Genomic DNA, 26271 nt, shown 5'->3' with positions numbered 1-26271 from the left:
ACTTCTGACCTTATGATGGGGTGAAGGTCATTGATGAAACAGCTGAAGATGAATAGGCCTAGGACAATATCCTGAAGAACTCCTGCAAAGATGTTCTGGAGGTGAGACAACTAAACTCCAATAACCACAACCATCCTCTTTCCTGCCGTGTATGTCTACAATCTGTGAAGAATTCCCCCGATTCCCATTAACCACAGTTTTGTTCATTTAGTCAAATGCAGCCTTGATGTCAAAGGCAATCATTCCCATCTCACCTCTTTCTGATCTTTTGTTCATGTTTGGAACAAAGCTGTAATGACTTCCAGAGCTAAGTTGCCCTGTGGAACTGAAACTGAGCATCAGTGAGCAGGTTGTTACTAAAAAAAAGTGTTGCTAGACAGCATTGTTAATGACACCTTCCATCACTTTACTGATGATTAAGGATAAACTATCGAGCCAATAATTGGCTGTGTTAGATTTGTTCTTTTAATGCCTTACCAGGGCAATTTTCCACATTGTTGGGTACGTTCCGGTGCTGTAACGGTGCTGGAATAGCTTAGCTAGGGGTGCAGCAAGTTCTGGAGCACAAGTCTTCAGTACTTTTTCTGGAATGTTGTCAGGGCCTGTAGCCTTTGCAGTATCCAGTGACTCCAACCATGTCTTGATATCATAAGGAGTAAATTGAATTGGCTTGAAGACAGCATCTCTGATGCTGGGGACAACTGGAGGAGGCCAAGTTAGTTCCTTGGAAGGAATGTAACAAAGATAGAATTTTTCTGGCCTCCTGCTTGTGCTTCTGGAAGTAAGGGCAGGAGATATCGAGAATTGCTGCAGAAAGACCCATTAGGAGGATTCTCAGAGATGGTCCCACCTCCAGCTGAGTTGCCTGGAGGTGGGCAGACAATCAATAGGTTTGATACTATTGTGAAAACATAATGTATATAACATTACAGTATGTTATTATGAGGAGCTGCTGTATCAAATATTATTTTTTAATTTCATCCATTGGCTTCATATTTACGTTTTTTAAATGGGAAATTTCCATAGTGCATTAGAAAGGTATATATCTAGATTACTCTGCGGAATTTCATTCTCACTAATATTAGGAATTGCTCAAAGAACAATGAGGACACTTTTTGTCTAAAATGGCAGAACAATGGTGTGTCTAATTGCCAGACTGGAAAGAACAGACAGTCCCACTGGAGTGAAGGGAGGGGAGACAGGACATGGTGAGATTAATTCTTTACACTGAGTCACACACATTTCAGTACATACTGATTGGCAATCCTTTTAAATTTACAAACTGTTATATCCAATCCAGGAATGGGACAAAGAGCTAGTTCACACTTCCTAACCTGGTTGTAACAATGTCAATTTGGTATAGGAAACAAAAATATGCTGGAAATCACAGTGGGTCAGACAGCATCCATGGAGAGAGAGCAAGCTAATGTTTCAAGTCTAGATGACTCTTCATCAGAGCTGACGTGAAGTTTGGAGGGGCCAGCATTTATACAATAACCCATTCCATTCCTTCCATTTCTTTTATCTTTACTTGTTACATTCTCTCTCACCATGTCCTCTCTCCACTCCCTTCACTCCAGTGGGACTGTCTGTTCTTTCCAGTCTGGCAGTTAGACACACCATTGTTCTACCCTTCTCACATTCCGATCACTTCATCTGAACTATTAACATCCTTTCTCCCCCAGCACTCTACGTTCTCCCATCCCACTGTTGCATAAAAGCTGCCCGTCCACACTTCACATCAGCTCTGATGAAGAGCCACCTAGATTCAAACTGTTAGCTTGCTTTCTCTCCATGGATGCTGCATGACCCGCTGAGATTTCCAACATTTTTTGTTTTCAGTACAGATTCCAGCATCTGCAGTAATTTGTTCCTTCAGTTTAGTGTAGATAGGTTGAGTAACCACTTCTGCAGTCAACTTAGGTAAATGGAGAAAGATATTCTTTATAGTCCTAAAGATCAACTATGTTCACTTAAGGGCAAATACTCAGTTTGCTCATCATTACAGTATCTTGGTTTATTTTGATTGCTATGGCCTGCCTGTTATAATAGGAAAATCCTTCAGGCTTCCACTTCTAGTCCTCGACAAACTGTAGATGGTCAGTGGGAAAAATCTGTTTAGCTAATTGTGCTAAGCCTCTTGAACTCAACAAAAGAATGTGCATGCTGAGCTGAACTGACTATTTCTGGATTTCAGGGAATGCTTGAAGGGCATTATTCCCCACTGGTTACTCCTAAAGCAACAATCTTTTTGCACAGTATTAAAGAATTTTAAATTTCATTGAACATTAGAAAGAATGGAAACGCATTTCTACTGAATTTATTTTCAATTTGAGTACTGCATTTCTGAAACATCACAGCAAAATAACTATAAAAATGTAATGGCTGTCTTCATTGTTTATTTACTACTTCTACTACCCACTCACAATCCCAGGAGCTCTCCACAGCGTGCCGCAGTTTGATATTCAAAAGTCTTGCAGCTTCTCTCAATTACTTCTGCTTTTTATAAAATCAAATAAAACTACATAATGTTGACTAGAACCAAAGTTGCAAATCAAGTCTGCTGCTCTATTGTGTTCTAAATGTAATAAAACTCCTGATTTCTAGCCTGTTAACAATGATACAAATTGAATATCAGGACCTTTCTACAGAATATTTAATGATGGAACTCAGATTGCAATGGTGATGTAGCTTTTTTCCTTCCGTTGACTCTGTTTTCTGAAGGTACATTGTTAGTCTTGCCATATTTCCACACATGGATGAAGCCAGGTATTACATGCCCCAGCTCCAATCCGAGCCTCTCTCGGTTTTGTGGGAGTGAACCATATTTCACACACACGCAGACCCTTTAGGCAGCTGGCCCTTTAAAAGTTGCCAGGAGTGGAGGCTTTGAGGTATAGAAATAGACTGGAAAGACTGGGGACATTTTTCACAGGAGCATTAGAGGTTAAGGGGTGACCTTATTGAGGTTCTTAAAGTCACAAGGGACATAGATAAGGTGAATGACAAGAGTCTTTTCCCTAGGGTAGGAGAGTTCAAAACCAGGGGACATATTTTTCAGGTGGGAGGAGAAAGGTTTGAAAAGGTCAGGAGGGGCAACTTTTTTACACAGAGAATGATTTGTATGGGAATAAATTGCCAGAGAAAGTGGTGGATGCAGGTATAGTTACAACATTTGAAAAACATTTGGATCACTTCATGAACAGGAAAGATTTAGAAGGATCTGGGCCAAGCGCTGGTGGGTGGGACTAATTTAGTTTGGGACAATGGTCGGCATGGACTGAAGGGTCTGTTTCCATGCTGTACACCTCTATGCCTCTATAAATGTTCAGCTACCTACACTACAGTGGGATTTTGATGTCCCTGGGGTGGAGAAATAAGACCAGGTAAGAGTAGGCCTGTTCTATGTGTGTTTCTTTTAGATAGCCATGGTACTCCTTTGTAGAGGTCATGCAAGTTGAAGCTACTCCGCCTGCCTCTTTCTGTTTATCTCCCCAATCCTTACTTACATCAAGGATTTGGGAGAGAGAAGTGCACAGCTCAGCAGGGAGGGTCACGGAGCAGGATGTGTTGTGACAGGGAGATTTGACAAACAGTATTGACAGGAATTAGCTTGGAGGGCAGGAGGATCATCAGGGAGCAGGATATGTGCTAAGCCAAAGGGACAGAGGTTTGGGTCAGGGAGTGGGAGAGGCAGCAAGAAGGAAATCAGTGCCACTCAACATCCTGGCCTGGAAATATATCATCGTTCATTCAGTACCGCTGGATCAAAATCTTGGAACTCTCTCCCTAATGGCATATGGGTCTATCTGCACCAAATAGACTGCAGCAATTCAAGAAGGCAGCTCATCACCACTGTCTCCAAGGCAACTGGGGATAGACAATCAACACTGGCCCAGCTAGCGAATCAATGAATTTTAAAAAAGCAAAAACATTTATTTTATTATTTAAAATTTATTTTATTTTAAAAGTTATTTCATTTACCAACTTAGGGATTCAGCAATGAAAAGCATTTCAACTTTCAGGGTATGATGTTTTATATTTTTTCTCTGATGAGGTCTGTCCTACCTACAGATTTGCCATTGGTTGCAATGGAAAGTCTAATTCACTTAAAGTTGTTGGTGCTTTCCTGAAAACTGCTGAAAAGAGTGATAATTTTAAGTAGTTTCAATCATTTTAAATATTTTCTTTAAAGTGATTTTAATTCTAGTGCCCACTCTGCTAGCACCCCTAGATCCACTCACTGACTCCCTCAGCACCCTAGTTTCCCCCACTCCCCTAAGCCAGCTCTGTCAGTATTGCCTGTCCAACACCATCAACCTGACTCTGATATCAACTTTCAATATTAGCCATGCAATCGTTTCTATAATAATAATCAGAGCCAGCATACAAACAATCTGAAAAAAAAATTCAACAAATCAGCCAGGCTGGACATGATGAATGTATTTCTGGATCTGCTATTTAATATTGGGTCATACTGCTCCCAATACTTCCTCCAATTAATATCAGGGCATGAACTCTGTTTTGCTCACCACAATGCTGCCCGTCCTGCTGAGTACTTCTAACATTTGATACAGAGATAGTAGGAACTGCAGATGCTGGAGAATGTGAGATAACAAGGTGTAGAGCTGGATGAACACAGCAGGCCAAGCAGCATCAGAGGAGCAGGAAAGCTGATGTTTCGGGTCGAGACCCTTCTTCAGAAAGACATTTTCTCTTTTTATTCTTGCAGATCTGTAAAGATCTGATGGTGTTAATTTCCATTAGAAAAAGGATTAAGATGTGACCAAACTAACTTTTTTCAAGATCGCTTCTAATATTACAAGTGAGGAGACATTTATCCCATTGCTTTGTTTTGAATTTGAACTTGAAGTGGGAAATAGCCAAGCTGGACTGTTGCATGAGATCATTTTCGCCATTAATTAACCCATTTCAAAATTCTTTTGAGAGTGAGGTTTACAAGGAGACATTAACAATGTTTGGCAGATGCTGGGTTTGTTTTAATTCTTACACTAGGTTCTATTGGTAAGTATTTTATCTGTTCTTGTGAAGAATAACAAGATGGCGGCAGCAGGATCAGCAGCGGTAGGCTCCTGAATGCAGTTCTCGGCTGCCCATGGCTCATGTGTCATGTTCTGCTACATCCACATGGCTTCATTACTGTCTTTCCAGCTTGGTAACGTTCTGTTTTAGTTTGGTTGTCCTGGAGCCTCCTCCTGTGGGAGACCGCGGCTCCATGTATCTCAATCCCCGCTCCATCTTGGGTCACAGCATTGGAAGATGAGCCAGATCCTGTCGGTCGACCTGGAGCCAGGACTCGTCAGTTGATGTCCAGCGTTGGAGCAGGTGCAGGACCCGTGCAGCAGGACTGTCTCCGGCTCGGAGGAAGTGAATGTGGAAGCGATGGTGCCAGTGGCGGTGCCGGTAGAAAAGGAACACATTGCCAGGACCCCAGGAACAATGTAAAACAGAAACGACCGGAGGGGCAGAGAGGTGAAGATCTATGGAGAGGCAAAGATGAACTTTGCTTTAGATGAGATAACACACTATGGAGCTAGAGGAACACAGCAGGCCAGGCAGCATCAGAGGAGCAGGAAAGTTGACGTTTTGGGTTTTCCGGAAGAAGAGTCCCAACCTGAAACACTTGTCCGCTCCACACTCCCCTCCAGCCCCACCACACCCGCATCTTTTCCCTGCAACCGCAGGAAGTGCTACACCTGCCCCTACACCTCCCCCCTCACCCCCATTCCAGGCCCCAAGAAGACTTTCCACATCAAGCAGATCTGCTAATCTGTACATCTGCTAATGTGGTATCCTGTATCCGCTGTTCCCGTTGTGGCCTCCTCTACATCGGGGAAACCAAGCGGAGGCTTGGGGACCACTTTGCAGAACACCTACGCTCGGTTCGCACTAAACAACTGCACCCCCCAGTCGCAAACCATTTCAACTCCCCCTCCTATTCCTCAGACAACATGTCCATCCTGGGCCTCCTGCAGTGCCACAACGATGCTACCTGAAGGTTGCAGGAACAGCAACTCATATTCCGCTGGGGAACCCTGCAGCCCAGTGGTATCAATGTGGACTTCACAAGCTTCAAAATCTCCCCTCCCCCCACCGCATCCCAAAACCATCTCAGCTCGTCCCCGCCTCCCTAACCTGTCCTTCCTCCCACCTATCCCCTCCTCCCACCTCAAGCCCCACCCCCATCTCCTACCTACTAACCTCATTCCGCCCCCTTGACGCGTCTGTCCTCCCTGGACTGACCTATCTCCTCCCTAACTCCCCACCTACACTCACCTTTACTGCCTCCATCCCCGCCTCTTTGACCTGTCTGTCTCCTCTCCACCTATCTTTTCCTCTATCCATCTTCTATCCGCCTCCCTCTCTCTCCCTATTTATTTCAGAACCCCCTTCCCCTCCCCCATTTCTGAAGAAGGGTCTAGGCCGGAAACGTCAGCCTTCTTGCTCCTCTGATGCTGCTTGGCCTGCTGTGTTCATCCAGCTCTACACCTTGTTATCTCAGATTCTCCAGCATCTGCAGTTCCTACTATCTCTGAAACATCAGCTTTCCTGCTCCCCTGATGCTGCCTGTCCTGCTGTGCTCCTCCAGTTCCCCACTGTGTTATCTCTTACTCCAGCATCCATAGTTCTTACTATATCTTTGTTTTAGATGAACTTTGTTTCAGTAAAACAATTTAATATTAAGTTATTCAGTATTTTACCATTTATACAATTTGTTCAGTAATTTATTCTGTAATCCAAGATAACGCCAAAATGTGGCAACAGAACTCACTTTTCACTGTCCCTCGGTACAAGTGACAATATATTAAATAAATAAAGAACTGATTAGTAAAATACCTCTTTTTATTGATGTTTACTAAATGAGAACAGCTCTCAGTTTACTATGTTGTTTTGGGGCAACCTCTTTCCAAGGTAGAAAGGAAAGCTAATTTTAATTTGTTTTATTCATTCATGAGAAGTTGCTGTCATGGACTGGCCCAGCATTTATTGCTCATCCTTACTTGTCCCTGAGAAGGTGGTATTGAGCTGCTTTCTTGAATTGCTGCAGTCCACATGCTGGGGATTGACATACAATGTCCTTAGGGAGGGAGTTGCAAGATTTTGACCCAGTGACAGTGAAGGAACAGCTATATATTTCTAAGTCAGGACGGTGAGTGGCTTGGAGGGGAAATTTCAGGAGCTGGTGTTTCCATGTATCTGTTGCCCTTGTCTTTCTAGATAATGATCCTAGAATTTCCTAAAAGGAATTAATTAAACAATTAAATCGAATGCATTAGAAACTGATGTTAGCTGTTCAATATTTATGAAATAAAGCATTACTCTGAAGCACTGATGTAAATAAATACAAGACCTATTCTTTAATTAGACGGCATAGGTAAAATTTATGCATAAAGCTGTATGTGATTAAATTATGAAAATGTTAAGACATCACATCAGGCACTGATATATTAAAGTAAAAAGCTGTGCTGATTCAAAAGCTCAGCTGCTGACATAATTCAAACATTGTTTAAGTCAATCAAGTTGAGTGATTTCTGTGCTGGTAATGGATTGTTTTTCATTTAAGACATCTGGTTGCCACATCCAGCAAATTTGTCGTAAATATCAGCTTCAGTGTAAGTTACCAGCCAAGTAAAATACCCTCTCCAACAAAAACCGAAAGAACTGCTGATGCTGTAAATCAGGAGCAAAAACAGAAGTTGCTGTAAAAGCTCAGCAGGTCTCGCAGCATCTGGGAAGTAAAAAACAGAGTTAACGTTTCAGGTCTGGTGACCCTTCCTCAGAACTGATGGTAGCTGGGAAAACGTTAGTTTATATGCAAAAAATAGAGAGGGGAACAGGGTAGGGAGTAAATGATAGGACAGAGCCCGAAGAGAGAGAAGAGCAAAGACAAAGGGGTTGATAATGATCTGGCTGGGAGGGTGAATAGTTGTTAATGGGGGCTGTTAGTGACTAAAAATAGGTAGTGTGTAATGGCAGGCGATATGATAACCAGATGGCTAACAACTCCTTTGTCGATCCTACTGCTCTTCGCTCACTTCGGGCTCTATGCTATCGTTTACTCCCTACCCCAACCCCCTCCCTATTTTCTGCATATAAACCAATGTTTTCCCATCTACCATCAGTTCTGAGGAAGGGTCACTAGACCCGAAATGTTAACTCTGACTTTTTTCTCCACAGATGCTGCCAGGCCTGCTGAGCTTCCAGCAACTTCTGTTTATGTACTCTCTCCAACAATCTATGCCTCATCCTCAACTTCCAATGACGCCTTTTACTACAAAGGTTTCAGAAGTCTCTTCTCAACCTCAGCCCAATCCTATGCCAGCTTCTTATCTTTACTAATGGACTTGCCTTGTGCACATTCAAGCTGAATCAAACTACAGACTTCACAAGTGCGTTTCCTCCGCTTGATGCTTAATGCAACAGTTCTCTTTTCTTCATTCTTCGGCATTGCACAATTGGTGAAGTCTTTATGATTGTCTTAGGAACAATTTATCTTCTGACCCCTCCTATGATGCTTTTCACACTTTGCCACGCCATTCTCCTCTACCCATGCTTCCAGTTCTAACAAATAATTAAACTTTCATGCGTTTGAATGTAACAAGTATATTTCCTTTCTTCAAAATTCATCCTAGCAATGCTGGAAATACCCCAGAGTTCTCATAGAATCATACAGAAGAGGGCCTTTGGTCCATCAAGTCTGTATTGGCAATAATATACTATAACCCACATCAGTCCCACCTTCCTGCACGTGGCCCATAGCTTTGAATGTTATGACACTTCAAGTGCACATCCAAGCACTTTTTAGAGGTTGAGGGCTCCTGCCTCATTTACCCTCCCAGTCAGGACATTCCAGATCCCCCCTCCACCTTCTGAGTCGAAAAGGTTTTGGTCAAATCACCATTAAATCTTCTGCCTTTACTTTAATATTATTTTCCCTTTTCTCATTTGGGTATACTCCTATTTTATCCTGTTTACATCTTCACACGAGGTGAAATTGCTTCTAGGTACTATTTTAACATTCACGTGTAAGTTGATGACACAAGGTGCCTCTCCAACACACGCTGCTCCATTATTAATATTGTGCTGTCTTATTAATCTGACATCAATGGATTTAACAACTGTCGATCTGTAGCACATTGCTTGGTACCATCAATAACTTCAACTCGCTGCCTCTAACTCAATACCCATTCCAATATTCATACAGACTGATTCAGACAGTGCACAGCCTTGGGTCTTGTTTGACACTAAGCCGAGTTTCATAAAATTCAATCCATTAGCAAAGATCAATTTCTGGTCACATTAGATCATTCACCTTTTCCGTACTTCACTATCCCTGCTGCTGAAACTCAGAGTCACTACTTTGTCAGGTCTGTGGTCACCTTCTTCATCTCTGTCCTTGCCAACCTTCTGTGTGTCACTTTCTCCAGCTCTGCATTCCAGCTTATCATCTTTACCTTTTTTATTGATGGTGGAAATGTCAGCAATTTGTGTCCTGCAGTCCTTTCCTAAATCCATTTACCTTGTTCCTCATGTTCCAAAGCCGGTACAAGATAAATCTTCAGTCATACCCTCAGCTGCTTCCTCTTAATCTTCAACTACCAGTAGTGTGTGACGATTCATTTGGTGCAAAACTTACAATTGTTAAAGGTGTTACTTTTCATTGCCAAATGGTGACTTTTGTTTGCCTTGAGCTCACTTTACTAATCTTATAATCTACCTGGTTAACTAACATCATTGAGGAAAGGAAATCTACTGTCCTTAGCCAGTCTGAATTACATGTAACTCCAGACTGATAGCAATGTGATTGATTCTTAACTCCAAGAAGTCAGCTCACCACCACAAGACAATTAGGAATGGATCAAAAAATAAATCGGGTAAACTGAAGAGATATTAATCCCATCATTTTGGATTAGAGTCAAATTATGATTCCTGAACATAATAAATGACAGCAGAAGTAAACCATCCAGCAACTCAAGCCTGTCCCGCCATTCTATAAGATCATGGCTGATCTACCTCAGGGCCTCAACTCATCATTTGTGCAAGCTCCCTACTGCACTCAACTCCTCAGTATTTCAAAAATCTATTTACTGCCTCTTTAAATTATTTCAGTTATCTAGACTCCATCATTGTCTGGGGCAGAGAATTCCAGACATTCACCATATTCTTGTGAGAAGAAATTCCATCACATCTTAGTTTTAAATCAGTGTCCCCTTATTCTGTTACTATGTCCCATAGTTCAAGATTCCGCCACTAGTGGAAACATAGTCTCAACATCTACCTTCTCAAGACCTCTCAGAATCTAGTATGTTTCAATAAAATCACCCCTGTTTCCTCCAAACTCGAGTGAATGAAGACCTAACATTTCTAGCTGTTCTTAATATGTGAACTACTTCATTCAAGGAATCAGCCTAGTGAACCTCTGTTGAACTGCCTCCAGAGCTAATATATTCCTTCTTAAATACAGGGACAAAAACCGCACACAGTATTCCAGGTGCGGCCTCGCCAAAGTCCTTTACAGTTTTAACAAGACTCACGTCTTTTAAAACTCTAAATCCCCAATACTAAAAACTTAAATTCCATCTATCTTCTTAATTACTTTCTGCACCTGCATATTAACCTTTTGTCTTTCATGCACAATAACGTCAAGATTCCCCTGTGCTGCAGTTTTATTGGAATCTCTCTCAACCTAAATAATAGTCTTCCCTTTGGTTCTTCCATCCAAAGTTCATGGCTTCACAGTTTCCTACATTATACTCTACCTGCCAAGTTTTTGCCTCTTTAACCTATTTATATTACTTTGCAGATTCCTTATGTTCTCATTGCAATATGCTGTCTCACCTACTTTTGCATTATCAGTAAATTTGGATACACTACACTCTGCTGCCTTCTCCAAGTCCTTAATATAGATAGTAAATAATTGAGGCCACAGGACTGAACCTTGTGATGCTCTGCTAGTGTGTCTTTCCAATCTGTAAAACCCATTGATGCTGGTTCTCTGACTTCTGTGTATTAAGCAATCCTCAGGAAGGCCGATAGAATGTTGGCCCTTATTTCAAGGGGTTTAGAATATCAGAGCAGGGAAGTCTTACTGCAGTTCAACAAAGTGCTAGTGAGACCACATCTTGAGTACTGTGAATGGTTTTGGTCCCCTTATTGTAGAAAATATATTGTTTTATGGAGGCAGTTCAGAGAAGGTTCACTAAGATAATCTCTCTGTTAAGGAAGGAGAGTCTAAGCATAGAATTGCTACAGTGTGGAAACAGGCCAATCGGCCCAATAAGTCTACGTTGCCCTTCCGAAGAGTATCCCTACCCAGACCCATTCCCTGTAACCCTGCATTTCCCATGGCTAATCCACCTAATTTACGCACCCCTGGATGCTACAGGCAATTTAGCATGGCCAATCCACTTAATCTGCACATGTTTGGATGTGGGAGGAAACCCGGAGCACCTGAATGAAACTCACGCAGACACAGGGAGAATGTGCAAAAATCCACACAGTCACCCGAGGGTGGAATTGAACCCAGGCCCCTGGCACTGTGAGGCAGAAGTGCTAACTACTGAGCCACCATGCCACCCTTAATGAGCAAAGGTGAAACAGATTGGGACTCTAATTATGGAATTTAGAAGAATGAGAGGTGATCTGACTGAAACATATAAGATTCATATAGGTCTTGACAGAGTAAATGCTGAGAGGATATTTCCCCCTCCTAAGAGAGTCTAAGACCATAGTCTCTGAATTAAAGGGCATCAATTTAAGATTAAGGTGAGGAAGAATTTCTGCTCTCAGAGAGTTGTGAGTCTTTGGAACTCCTCGCCACAGAGAGCTATGGGCAGTGTCCTTATGTACACTTAAGGCTGAAATAGATAGATTCTTATTCAATAGGGGAATCATGGGTTATGGGGAAAAGGCAATAAAGTGGACATGAGGAGTGCTGAATTAGCCATGATCATATTGAATAGTGGAGCAGGCTTGAAGAGCTGAATGGCCTACTCTTGTTCCAATTTCTATGGCCTTATGGTCAATCAATGACAATACATTACCTCAAGTACTGTGAGCTGCTATCTTGTGTGACACATTTTATGTGACACTTAGAACCTAAGAACTAGGAGCAGGAGTGGGCAATTCAGCACCTTGAGCCTGCTCTGCCATTTGATATGATCATGGCTGATCTTATCTCATCCTCAAAATCACTTTTCTGCCTGCTCTTCATAACGTTTCAACCCATTACTAATTAAAAATCTGCCAACCTATTTAATTTTGCTCAATTTCCCATCATCCATCACACTCTGAGGAATTGAATTCCACAGATTCATGACCCTTAGAGAGAAGTAATTTTTCCTTACCACCATTTTAAATCTGCTCCCCCTTATCCTAAAACTATGATCTCTCATTCTAGCTTGCCCCAAATGAGGAAACATCCTTTCCACATATAGTTTTTCAATCCCCTCTAGCATCTTAGATACTACAATTACATTTCCCGTCATTCTGCAAAACCCCAGAGAATATAGTTCTAAATTTCTCAATCTCTCTGCATAAAATAAACCCCTCATCTTATCGAATGTCTTCTGGAAATCCAAATACACTACATCTTCTGGCTCCCTTTATCAACTCTGCGTGTCATACCCCCAAAGAAACCCAGCAAATTTGTCAAACATGATTTTTGTTTTACAAAACATGTTGATGTCGTTTGATTGCATTAAGCTTTTCTAAATGCCCTGCTAGTTCTTTCTTAATAAATCTAGCATTTTCCTAATATTAGATGTTAGGTTAACTGGCTTACACTTTCTCGCTTTTTGTCTCTCTCTCTCTCTTCTTGCCTGTCACCGTAGCAGTTTTCCAATCCACTGGAACCCTCCTGGAATCTAATGAGTTCTAGAGTATTTCAACCAATAACTGAGCTTAAAGCCCTTACTACAATATGAGGTTGCTTCTAAGTATTATCTAAAGGGAATTTGAAAGCGAATGGTAAGTAATTGTTCCAATTTGTATTTTATTTGGACAATGGATACAAATATATAGGTACAATCTTAATAAGAATCAATATGTTGGCAAACTCTAGTCCTTAAATAAGCACTACAATAATCCTATCATGAAAATGTGTTACCATGCATTAAAAAATACAATGACATTTCTTGATCGTGCTCATCCTGAGGCCATTTAGCTATTGATTTTAATGTTTCTCAGAAGTTTCTCAGACAGTAACTTGCTTCTCCCTGTGTTAATTGTCAAATTTTATAATTTCATCTCAGGAGGTTTGGTCACAGTGGAGCTTAAGCAATCATTATTTAGCTCCTAGTCAACACTGAATCGACGAACTGCAGCTGTTTGGGTTGAGATCTATATCTACTTCCTAATGACCACCCCTGGCAATGTTTATTATTAACCACTAACCTTTTGTTCAGGTCATGATGCCTAGCAATATTTAGCTCAAGCAGGTCGATCACAGGTTTGCTCCAACAACACGGAACGACGAGGCTCCGATCAATGTCTAAAATTTCTGCATCGGTGATTCTCTGCTTTCAGTTCTGTCTATCCACAGCAAAAAGGGCTAGTTTTTCAGAAGGTACCATGCACATGTGTACAAACAGCCAGCTGGAGGCCCTCTCTTCTCTGTCAGAGACACCTGATGCTCAGGTAAATCTCTTAGCAGTATTGGGGTAAAGTAGAAAATATTTTAATATCATAAGCTTTGTTCCCAGGACCCGAATAAACAGAAGGTGATTTAACACACAGGTCTATCAGGCTCATATCCAGAAAATTCATCAAATGTTTGACCCTCAGCAAAAGACAGCTCAATGAAGCAAATCTGCTGACAAAACATTCAATTGAAACATTCTAACATTCAAGATGTAGGACAGTCACATCTGTGCCAGAGGAGTAGCAGTCCTTGAACAATATGTGGTTGATTTGGAGCAGTGACTCACCTCACTGAGCATCACGCCAGAAGGAGAGCGGTTTGTGGAACAGTTGTACCACAGGGTGGTCACTCCACATCATGAGAAGCTGGTAAGGAGGAGTGTAGAGGAGGCAGGAGAGTGGGTGACCATTTGCCAAAAAGAAAAGAGACAGCAGATCCAGGAAACTGAGGACTCCTTGGAGCTGATGAACAGAATGAAATTTTAGACACCTATTTATTGAGCAACCTGTCTGAGTCAGGACTGGATGACTCAAGGGAAAACCATAGTACCATGACTGGTCTGGGAAAAGAGAAGGAGTCTGGTAGGCACTTTAGGAAGGTGGTAACAGTTTGAGGAATAGACTGTCTAGTTTGGGGCTGAGATTATGAGTCCCTTATGATCTGCTGCCTATTGGGTGCAAGGATTTGGAACATAATGGAACAGCTGGACAAACATCTGGAAAGGGTGGGTGAACAACAGACATTTGTGGCTCATGTGGGAACCAACGACATAGTGAAGGGCAGGTTAGAGGACTTGCAGTTTAGTTTCAGGACTTAGGGCGTAGGTCGAAATGCAGGACCTCCAGGATAGTAATCTCAGAAAATACTACCTGTAAAATGAGCTTCACCGTTTAGGCAAGAATGGACCAGGGCAAGAAATGTTGCTTGAGGGTTGGTGTAGAAGGAACGAGTTTAGATTTTTGGGATACTTGGAATCACTTTTGGGAAAAGAGAAAGCTATTCAGAAGAAATGGGCTTTGCCTGGGCAGAAATGGAACTAATTTCCTGGCTGAGAGAGTAAAATGGGGATGGATTTATTCTTGTAAGATAGGGGAGATAGTGAATTGACTATTGAGCCTAGTTTGCAAAGTACCAGAGAGGGAAAAAGAGACAAAGATGGGGAACAGGGAAGAGGAAGTGAAAGAAGGCTATCTTGATAGTGAACGAAGGAGTGGTCACCTTCCAACAGGCAAGAAAGAGAAATGGGCAAAGATTAAAATGTATGAATGTAAATGCATGGGGTATAGTGAACAAAACTGGGGGACTGGAAACAAAAATTACTGTAAGGGGCTATGACACAGTAGCAGTGATAGAAATGTGGCTCAAGCCAGAATAGGAATGGATACTTACTATCCCAGGATATAAGGTTTCCAGTAGAAACAGGATGGGGAAACAGGGAGAACAGTGATTTGTCAGGATGACGTTGAGTGCCTTCAGAGGGGCTTTAACAAATTGGCCAAATGGGCTGACACCTGGAAGATGAATTTCAATGCAGAGAAATTTAAGAAAAGTACTTTGGTAGAAGAAACATAGAGAGACAATGCAGGCTCAATGATAAAACCTGAGGAGTAGAGGGACTTCAGAGTTCAATTACATAATTCTCTGGCCAGGCAAGGGGAAACAGTTGTTAAGAAGGCTTCGAGAATCCTTGAGTTTATAAATAGAGGCACAGAGTATAAAAGGGAGGAAGTGATGCTTCTGTCTCTACAAATCATTGGTCAGACTACATTTGGAGTATTGTGTTCAGTTCTGGGCACCTTATTTAAGAAAAGATGTTAAAGTCCTGGACAGAGCGCAAAGGAAATTACTAGAATGATACCAGGTATTAGGGATTTTAGATACATATGAGAGAAATTGGGCATACTTTTGTTGGTACAGAGCAGGTTAAGAGATGACGTTATCGAGGTGCTCAAAATTATGAACAATTTTGACAGGGTAAACAAGGATATTCAGTTTCCATTAGCTTGTTTATCAGTAACTAGGGGTCACAATTTCAAGATTGCCAGCAAGAGAGCTAGGAGTGAAAAGAGAAAAAACTTCTCCACCCAGGGAGTTATTAGGACTTGGAATGCACTGCTTGGTTGAGATGGATTCCGTATGAGGTTTCAAAAGAAAGCTGGGTATACATTTAAAAGTGATTAATTTAGAGGGAAACAGAGATGGGACTGGAGAATGAGATGAGCTGGGTAGCTCTTTCAAGAGTTTTGTTTAAGAAGAGCAACACGATAACCCTGGAAATTATAGATTGGCGAACCTTAGGTCAGTGGGGGGACATTATTGGAGAAGATTCTTGGGAAAAAATGGAATTATTCGGGATCAGCATGGCTTTGTGTGGGAGAGGTCTTGGCTCACAAATCTGTATTTTTTTGAGGAAGTACCAAAGATGAGGTCATTGACTTGCTTGCCGAGCTGGCTTGTTCTTGTTCAGACGTTTCGTCACCATGCTAGGTAACATCATCGGTGGAGCCTCCGATGAAGTGACGTTATTCTACTCTGCTTGGAATTTTTACTGTCTGGTCTATTATGGTGAGCAGTGTCATTGCCGGTTTTGATCTGCATGAGCAAGAACGGCATGACAAACTCTCCTTAATATCAGTAAACTCAGACAATTAAGGCAATCAGTTTAACTGGGACAAGGTAACCATAGTAGCCCAAGCCAAACATAGACATGCACGAGAATTCCTAGAGGCACGGTTCTCCAACAGTAATGCAATCAACAAACATATAGAATTGGACCCCATATATAAACCCATATCTGAAACGTTAACTCTGATTTTTTCTTCACAGATGTTGCCAGATCTGCTGAGCTTCCAGCAACTTCTGTTTTTGTTGGACTCTCTACATACTGTTTCAAGAAACCCCCCTGCATACACTTAACAAATTCTACCTCACCTAAGACCCTGGCACTGAAGGAATCCCAGTCAATATTCAGGAAGTTAAAATCACCCATTACAACAAGTTTTTTTCTACATCTTTCTATGATCTGTTTACATATCTGTATGTCCCACTGGTGATTGGGAAGGCTATAGTATGACCCCATCATAGTGATTACTGGACATTGGGATTTTGTATGAGTTGAAACATGAGCAGGAGTTTAAGCAATCTCAACTTTTTCCAGGGTAGAATGTGGGAGGCCAATAAGGTGTGCATTGGAATAGTCAAGTCTGGAAACAACAAAGGTATGAGGGAAATTCTCAGCATCAGATGAGCAGAGACAGGGGTGCAATTACACAATGTAATAGAATTGGAAAGTAGCAGTCTTGGTAATGCCACAAATCTGATCTTGGAAACTGATGCTCAGGATCAAATATGACGCCAAGTTGCAAACAGACTGGTTTAATTTCAGGCTGTTGTCACAGAGAGGGTGGAGTCAGTAGCAAGGAAAAGAAACTTGGACTGGGACACCGAAAACAGTTGGCTTCAGTCTTCCTAACATTAATTGGTGGAATTTTATGGTCATACTTGGCAACATATAAGGCATTAGATTGGAAGCGGTAGAGTTAGCAGCAGCAAGCACTCAGCTCTTCCCAATACTCCAGGCTGATGGCTTGTCCCTGGGTGTCTGCATGGAGATAAAACTTCAATAAGATGTGAATATTTGGGTATTTTTCATTCCTTTTGGCTTTATTCCTTTATTTCTGCTGTGTTTTATTTAACTCTGGTTTTGTAATCAAATCTGTAACCAAGCTGGTGCTGGTTACATCGATGGAGGTGAGATGGAGGCGAAATGGTGTGAAAGAGTGGTGACTTTTGTTCCAGTGGTGGCAGCGCGGCAAAGGGGACTCATATCTATCCACTAGGCCCATGGCCCATGATGGAGCACTTAACAAGGAGGACTGTAAAGTTGGAGACTTTCTTTATTTCATTTCTCAGCCTTTATATTCTGTGTTTTGGCTCACTTTTCTGTGTTTTAAGCTGGCGTCGTATTTTGTAACAAGATACACATGACAATAAATAAATCAAATCAAAATTAAATCAAATAATTTAGCAGCCAGGGTTGAGAAAGATGGTGATGACGTAGAGCTACTCTTCTGAGTGTACATGTGAAAACTAATGTTGTGCCTTTAGAGGATGTTGCTGAGGGACAGCGAGTTGATGAGTAATAGAAGAGGCCAAGGATTGTTCATTGAGGGACATTCAATTTAACAACAGACGAACAGGAAGAGAGGCTTTACTGCACATTGTGCATAGTCAGGAGGTGCAATGTGCCCCTGACTTTCTCCATCTTTTCTGCACAATTTCTTCCTCCTCTCACCTTGCATTATTCACCACCACTTTCACAAAGGCATTGGCTTGATTTGATTTCTTATTGTCACATGTACCAAGATACAGTGAAAAATATTGTTTTGTGTGCTATCCAGACATAAGATACATCAGGGTAATGAAACAGAATGCAGAATATAGTGTTACAGTGGATAAGCAATAAATGCTGGACTTGCCAATGACACCCACATTCTACGAATGAATACTGAACACAGAAATCCGCACATCCCCAAATGCCTTAACCCATGTCTACTCTTCTTGCAGACAAGTTCACAGCCAAAAGAATGTAAAAGCAGGAGAAGGTCCATCTATGTACAATTGCTTACAACAATGGAGGCAATAATTGATAAAATTGACTAAGGCATGTCATTCTGATCCCAATGGAAGAATCAAAACTGTAATAACCAATTTATTGACTACCCTCCAAATGAAGCAAGTATTAACAAGGTTTCACCTAGTCATTTGATAGTTCAGATCTTGACTTTTGCTGAAAAAAATATATAATTTTGAAATCTTTTCATCTTGCACTCATCAGGACAATTTGCAAGAATTCCAATTTTATGTGTAAACTAATATTTATACTATATGACAGGAGAATGCCAATTTGTTTGAAACATAGAAACATAGACAATAGGAGCAGCAGTAGGATATTTGGGCCTTCCAGCTTGTACCACCATTCAATATGATCATGGCTGATATCCAACGCTGTACTCTATTCCTGGTTTCTCGCAGTATCCTTTGATCACTTTAACCCTAAGAACCACAAATATTTATCTCCTCAAAAACATTAAATGTTTTGGCCTCAACTGCTTTCTGTGGCAGAGAATTCCATAGGCTCACCACTCTCTGGCTAAAGAAATTTCTCCTCATCTCAGTCCTAAATTGCCATGTAATGCCTAGATGTGGACTCCCTGGTCATCGAGAACATCCTACCTGCATTCACCCTGTCTAGTCCTGTTAGACTTTTATAGGTTTCAGTGAGATCTCCCTTCATTCTTCTAATCTCCAGTGAACAAAGAGCTAACTGATCCAATGTCTCTTCGTATGCCAGTCCTGCCACTCCAGCAATCTGTCTGGCAAATTTTCATTGCACTCCCACCATTGCCAGAACATTCTTTCTCAGAAAAGGAAACCAGAACTGACCTCAGTAGTTTAAGGGTGATCTCACCAAGGCCATGTATAATTGCAGCAAGATGTCCCTTTTCCTGTCAGTAAATCTTCTTGCTCTGAAGCCAAGATATTTGCCTTCTTTACCACCCTGTTGCACTTGCATGTTTACCTTCAGTGACTGGTATTCAAGGACATCCAGGTCTCATTGTACCTTGCTCATTTTCAATGTATCATCAATCATATAATCATCTGCCTTCCTGCTTTTGCCATCAAAGTGAATAACTTCACATTTATCCACATTTTACTTCTTCTGCCATGCATGTGTTTTCAACATGAATTTTCCTGACAGCTTACCCTCAAAACTAGCTTTACGTCGTCTGCAAAGCTAGACATATTACATTTAGTTCCCTCATCTAAATCATTAATACATTGTGAATAGCTGGGGCCCAAGCACTGATCCCTGCAGTATCCCACTAGTCACTACCTGCCACTCAGAAAAAAAGATCCATTCATTTATACTCCTGTTTACTGCTGGTGAGCCTAGGCAAGTTCGCCACGAAATGTTCCATTTCCTGATAAACTGCTTCTGTATCGGGTCTTGCTCTGAAGTTTGGTTTGACCTTCCTGCAATCAAATCCTCCCTTTCCAATATTAGCCAATGAACTTACAGACATTCTGAGATGTCACTCTTGCTTTCCCCAATAAAAACAGACTGCAGGCCACTCTTCCCAGTCCTGATTAAGTGATTTTCCAAAAATTTTTGACCTTCTAAGCAAATGAAGAATTAAATTATGTTCTGTTTTATTGGGGTTAGTTGTAAACATCTTCTGTAAGCCATATTACCCAGGTAACAGGTAAAGTCTAGATTTATGGACTTATGGCTTTTTTTGTTATGACTCTGGTTAATGTAAAGACAGGCTGGCAAATGTGAAAATGTTTTAATTTAAAATATTTTCACTCAAATACACATACATTTTAACATGGTTAAGAATTGGAACTTTCAGCATATAACACATCTAAAGATATTAGTTTTGTATGGTTATTTCGAGTTTTATGTGTTTTGCTGTCATTTATATACTTTTGTTGTGTCTTGCAATGATATTTTGTAACTGGAGTTTTAGGGTGTTCAGCAGAGTAAGAAAATGGGATTTTTGCAAAATAAAAAAGTCAGTATGGTCTTTTGAAAGTATCTTTAGTTAACTTGTTTGAGGTATCAATAATTACTATGAAGTGTCAGTAAAAAAAAGATAAACACATGCCAGACCTTGGTCTTAAATCTGGACCAATGAACTTGAGTATTGCTGAAAAATACATATTTTGTCAAACATTTCATTTTGCACTTATCAGGACTATTTGCAAAAATAGATAAAGGGCAAACATTTATACTGTATGAAAAGATAGTCATAATTGCTTGGCACGTGGATTCTGTTTGGTATAATTGTTGTCATTGAGAATGCACTAGTGTTATGACATAGTGACTCAAGTCAAACTAAATCGGTCTCACTAGGTTTGCAACATAGTGAAATTAATATATTCAATGACACTTAAAATTGCCTATTGTTCCTAACCACAATTTATGAAGATAATTCCAACAGATCTGAGATAATAAATGCATAGCTTGAACAAAAACTACCAATTTACTATTAATACTGTAACTTTAGCAGAGCAAGCCTAAATAACAAGATTATCTAATTAAAGGTTATGATTTAAACCCAATCTTCTTTGATCATAACCCCACTCTGAAAGACAGATAGACATAGTTAAGGGATAAATTAGAAGAAAATAAAAGAATCATACTTTGCCAGTTAGATAGCCATTTAAACAATGATTACCAGATCTTTATGCAATCCTTGAATGATACATTGTATTACAGGCCCATGTCTGTTGCTTGAATTCCAAAGTCACTGATCAATACAAACAGCTTCCAGTAGGCTCCAAGGAATATTCACTTGTTTCTTATAAAATGAGATTCTTTTCTCAGAACATTCAATAATTCTTCAACTGAATATAAAGGCAAGGAGAGTAAAACTCAAATATAGCTTCCCAGTCCAGCAGTTCTGAGCACACAGCCTTCTGTCCAAAATAAAACCCAGTCAAAACCAGTTCATTCTACACTTTCTCTTTCTTTTATCAACATTCTCGTTGATTGGCTGACCAGTACTAGCTTCCCCTTGATTCATCAATGCAACATTGAAGCAGCCACCAGTCCTTGTACCAAAGCATCTGTAATGTTCTTAGAACAGTATTTAACCTGCAGGTATCTTTCTGGCCAGTTTCCATAAACAAACTCTCGTCCTTTCCAAAACAAACTGCTGCTCAAATTTTAAAGTTCAATTCTCAATTCTCTGATCCAAACCAAAAATGAGAAAATAAAGAAAAAGAGTGATAGTCTCAAAACTAGTTCATGATGACTGATAGGTAACTGCCAAGCATTGTTTAAATTTTAAACAATGATGGTTGCCTCTGATTGGTCAAGGTATTACCCTGAAAGATAAACCACAGAATGGCTTTATCGAGAGAAATAATTTTTAAAATATCTCTCACAACTTGTCATGCCACCTTCAAAGATTTGCGCATGGACAACATTTCGTTTGTCTTGAAAGTTGTACTAGTTAATTCACATTGCCTCTGATCTGTCTTCTTTGTTTTCTGTTTTTATTTATTTCATCATGGTTTTGTTTTATGTTTTTCTTCCTATTCTCATGTTTTACTTATTTATCTCGCTTCTCAATTCCATTTATTCATTTACTAAAGTCCCTGATGTCCTTGACCTATTGATAATAAAGAAAGCAATACGTTGAAGACACTAAATTTTGATGTTGGCACCCTGAGACTGAGACATTTAGTATTTTACAATGAATTCAGCTTGGAGAAACAACAGATTATTACCATTTGATTTAAATAAAGATTAGCCTGGATACATTGTAGCTTTACTGCAGTTTTCTTTTAGTAATCCAGTTCAGTAACTGGAAAGAATTAGGATGGAAAAGACTGTAAACACAAGATAATCATCAGTAATTAGGTTTTAAATGTAACCCAATAGCAATTATCAGCTTCAATGTTATCTTTAAATTTATTAATGAGATCTTTTGTCCATGTCAGATAGTTTAGTTTCTATTTATCCTTTGCAAAAAAACTGCGTTAGCCATGCCGTATAAGCAGGTGACAAATAGTACTCAATGTTATTTAGACTTACCCATTTAATGCTGACAATATTTGATATTGTAAGTTACTGGAAGTGCAAGGTAAAAACGTTACCCTTAACAGGGCATTGGGATCTGAATAAGTCTGGCAACAACTGTGTATCCCCTTAACCAATCAGATTGAAGGGTTGAGAAAATGATAGCAAAAGAATTGAATCACAATGAATTTAATGTCAAATCAAGCGCAGAAAGAGAAGGGAAGAAATATTGAATTGAGAGTAAGAAAAAAAATCAAATTTCTTTGTTGTTCACAAATTTCCAAGGACAAATAAAATGTGAAGGAACAAGAGTTATGTTTTTTTTAAAAAATTATTCATTCATGGGATGAGGGGCTATAGCTGGGCCAGCATTTATTGTTGTTTCCCTAACTGTCTAGACTGCAGTTAAAAGTCAGCTACATTGCTGTGAGTCTGGAGTTACATGTAGGTCAGACCAGGTAAGGATGGCAGTTTCCTTCTCTAAAGGACATTGGTGAGCCAGATGGGGTTTTCCTGACAATCAACAATAGATTCATGGTCATCATTAGATTTTTAATTCCAGATTTTTATTGAATTGAAATTCTACTGTCATGGCGGGATTCGAATCCAGGTCCCCAGAATATTACCTGGATCTCTGGATTAACAGTCTAGCAATACACCTAGACTGTTGTCTCCCCTTAAAAAAAATGATAATGATTGGCATGTCAAACTTTTTTCCACCATTATAAAACCACACCATTAAGTACTTATTTAAAGAAGTAAGGCTGCTTTAAATTCCCTGACTAGTTCAATGATCAAAATATCTGAGCACCACAAAGTGTGAGCACCAACAGCTGCTTAAAATTCATCTTTACAATTATTTCTAGCTGATTTGGGGTAAACATCATACAAGCTAGCACTCAAAATGGCATTGCTGGCTTTACGGGTAGACTGACATTCAGCATTGTGACGGCCTGCCATTTTACACACAGTACACCGTTCTGTTTGCTTCCCCTGGAGGAAAGTACACAGTTTCATTCATATTGTGGACATGATTTTGCAGAGTAAACATTACCCTTGTAAACCCCTTTCCTCCTCACAATCATGTTGATTGATTTTGGAAAAAAGCAAGAAATGGCTATTGTTGGTGACAATGATCTGTTGGAGTTTGATTTGCAAGCTCTAGGATAACTACCTGGGGAATAACTGGAAGGGTTTTGGAAGAAATCTTATTTTTGTGTCTCCACACTGTGTTATATAGCCAGATATTGTCTTGGGAAATCACATCAAGTAAGTATGTGCGAGATTCATAGTAACGGAAGGTTCATCTGGATGTTGACGCTGCCACTGTCATAGCCCTTAGCTGTTCCACTAGCCGGAACAAATCTTATAAATTGATAGCGTGCAATTCCTGGTACAAATTATAAGGCTACCTGTGTTGGCCCATAATTTACTGTTGGTGGATAAGTCTTATGTAAAATCAGGTATATTTTTCAAAAACAATATGTTTAGATTTTGGTTTAAATCATTAATTCAAGCAAAAAAAAGCTTACATTTTTAGTGAAAATGCTCGCTATTGAGAATTTTTAATTTTAACTGTATCTAATATAACCTGCTATATACACACATCCAGTTGGCCCAGTCTTTATTATTACGGTAATTCATGGATTCAAATTGATTAATTTTGAACACAATTTTTAGTGAAATGTGATGTCAGCATGCTTATGGCTAGCAATTTAGAGAAGTTGGTTTTACTTCAAGTAACTGTAAGATTCACAACATTGTTTTCAAAAGAAGAATTTCTCAGCTTTTGTTTAAACGTTTAAGGGGAAGTTTACCTATTTTGAGTTTTTATTTTAAAATGATAGTTCTACAGGTCAGCATGTTTATTTTGAAAGGAGCATCAAGAAGGATATTTACTTCATTTTTCACTCTTGTTTCTTTCTAAAGAAAGAAGAAATAATACCGATATTTATATGGCATCTTTTATATCTTCAATATATCTGAGCTCACTGCCAATGAGGTCAATTATAATTTCGATGGAGGGGAATCTAACAGTCAATTTTCTCCCACCAAAGTCCTACAAACTGATATGACATAGATGACAGAATTCTTCTGGAGTTTAGAAGAATAAGAGGTGATCTTATTGAAACATACAAGATTCTTAAGGGCCTTGACAGGGTAAATGCTGAGAGGATGTTTCCCCTCATGGTAGAATCTAGGATCATTGGGCATAGTCTCATAATAAAGGTGCATTAATTTAAGACTGAGATAAGGAGGAATTTCTTTTCTCGTTGGGTTTTGAGTCTTTGGAACTCCTTGCCACAGAGAGCTGTGGGGAAGAGCTCTTGCGTATTATTTAAAGCTGATATAGACAGATTCTTGATCAGTCGGGGAATGAAGAGTTACAGGGAAAGGGCAGGAAAGTGGATGTGAGGAATGTCAGATGAACCATGATCCCTGGATTTCTAGTTGTGGAAGTCTGTCGCAGAACGAGATGCTCAGCTTGAGATTCTTGTCTTTAAAACACCTTTGTTGTGAATTCAGTTTGATAACATGATTGTTCTCCTGAAAAGCAATTGGAAGACTTCTTGATACTACTTTTCTTGAATGAACTGTATCTGCCAAGATCCCAGGCACTCATCTATATGTGCCAGAATGTCAGATTGACTGTCGTCTGAACTTTCTATCCTACTGAGTGTTGGAGAAGACTCAAGAGGCCGAACAGCCTACTCAAGTTCCTATTTCTTGTGGTTTTCTAGCTATAATCTCCTATTTTGGAGGTACATTTGATAAATAAGAGTGGGCAAAGACTTCATCTTATAGTATTATGGGACCATTTGTACCCAATTAGGTTAGCAAACAGAGCCTTAGTTAAATAACTTGGTGAAGTTCAGGGCCTTTAATGCTGCAATCTCTCTCAGTTAGTGCTAAAGTGTCAGCCTACATTAAGAACCCATGTTCCACAGTGGGTCTTCCTTGCTGTTCTGCTGGCTGGGTCACCGGTGACTGGATAGTTCTGCAGCACCACTTTTTTTGTTCTTGAGAGTAGGCAACGAGAAGGATCAACAAAGACCACTAACACCTTCTACTAAATATGCAAATTGGCTCCAATTACATCATCAGGGCCAGCCACTGTTTTAACCTATCGCCTGAGTGGGGAAGATTTGTGCTTACAATCAAAGTAGAGCCAGCAGGGGGAGCACCAGAAGACATCAAAAGGGAGGCGTGTTTGACATTTTTTAACATCTTTCCTTGTGAGCAGAACAGAAACACTTGTATTGCCTGGGCCCCAAAGACGAAGCACATACAGCTCCTCTTTCATTCCCTTCCCACCCATCACCTCACCCCCAACAAACTCTTTGCCCCACTCAGCATCATTTATGGAATGAAAGTATGAATTGTAAAGTAAGTGGAAAAATACTGGTTAAGAAACCCATAACCTGAATGTAAAGATAAATCAAACAAGCTTAGGTTTAATTATCTTGTATTTGTCTTACGAGGAGTTATGGTAGCTTCATATTTAATAAATTTGTGTACTTGAGTTTGAACAGATGTAGAAACTGGGATTATTTTCATTTTTGAAGTTGTTAATTAAAATTCAATGGAACGTGCTTTTCAACAAAGCATTTATTGAAAACCACACGGTTCCATTTTACTGTTGGTCTTGGTTGGTGAACTCAGTTTAAGGGAAGTAACTAACTGCAGTGACACGGTGTGGAGCTGGATGAACACAGCAGGCCAGGCAGCATCAGAGGAGCAGGAGAGCTGACGTTTCGGGTCTGGATGCTTCTTCAGAAATGGGAGATGGGAAGGGGGCTCTGAAACAAATAGAGAGAGGGGGAGGCGGTGATAGAAGGTTGATAGAGGAGCAGATAGGTGGAGAGAAGACGGACAGGTCAAGGAGACGGGGATGAAGCCAGTAAAGATGAGTGTAGGTAGGGAGTTGGATGGGGGTTGGTCAGTGAGGAGGGAGCGGCGGGTAGGTCGGAGGGAAGACAGACAGGGCAAGGAGGCGGGGATGAGACTAGTAGGT

This window comes from Rhincodon typus, chromosome 1 (assembly GCF_021869965.1).
Source record: "Rhincodon typus isolate 14 chromosome 1, sRhiTyp1.1, whole genome shotgun sequence".
NCBI lineage: Eukaryota > Metazoa > Chordata > Chondrichthyes > Orectolobiformes > Rhincodontidae > Rhincodon > Rhincodon typus.
This window is presented reverse-complemented; position numbering follows the sequence as displayed.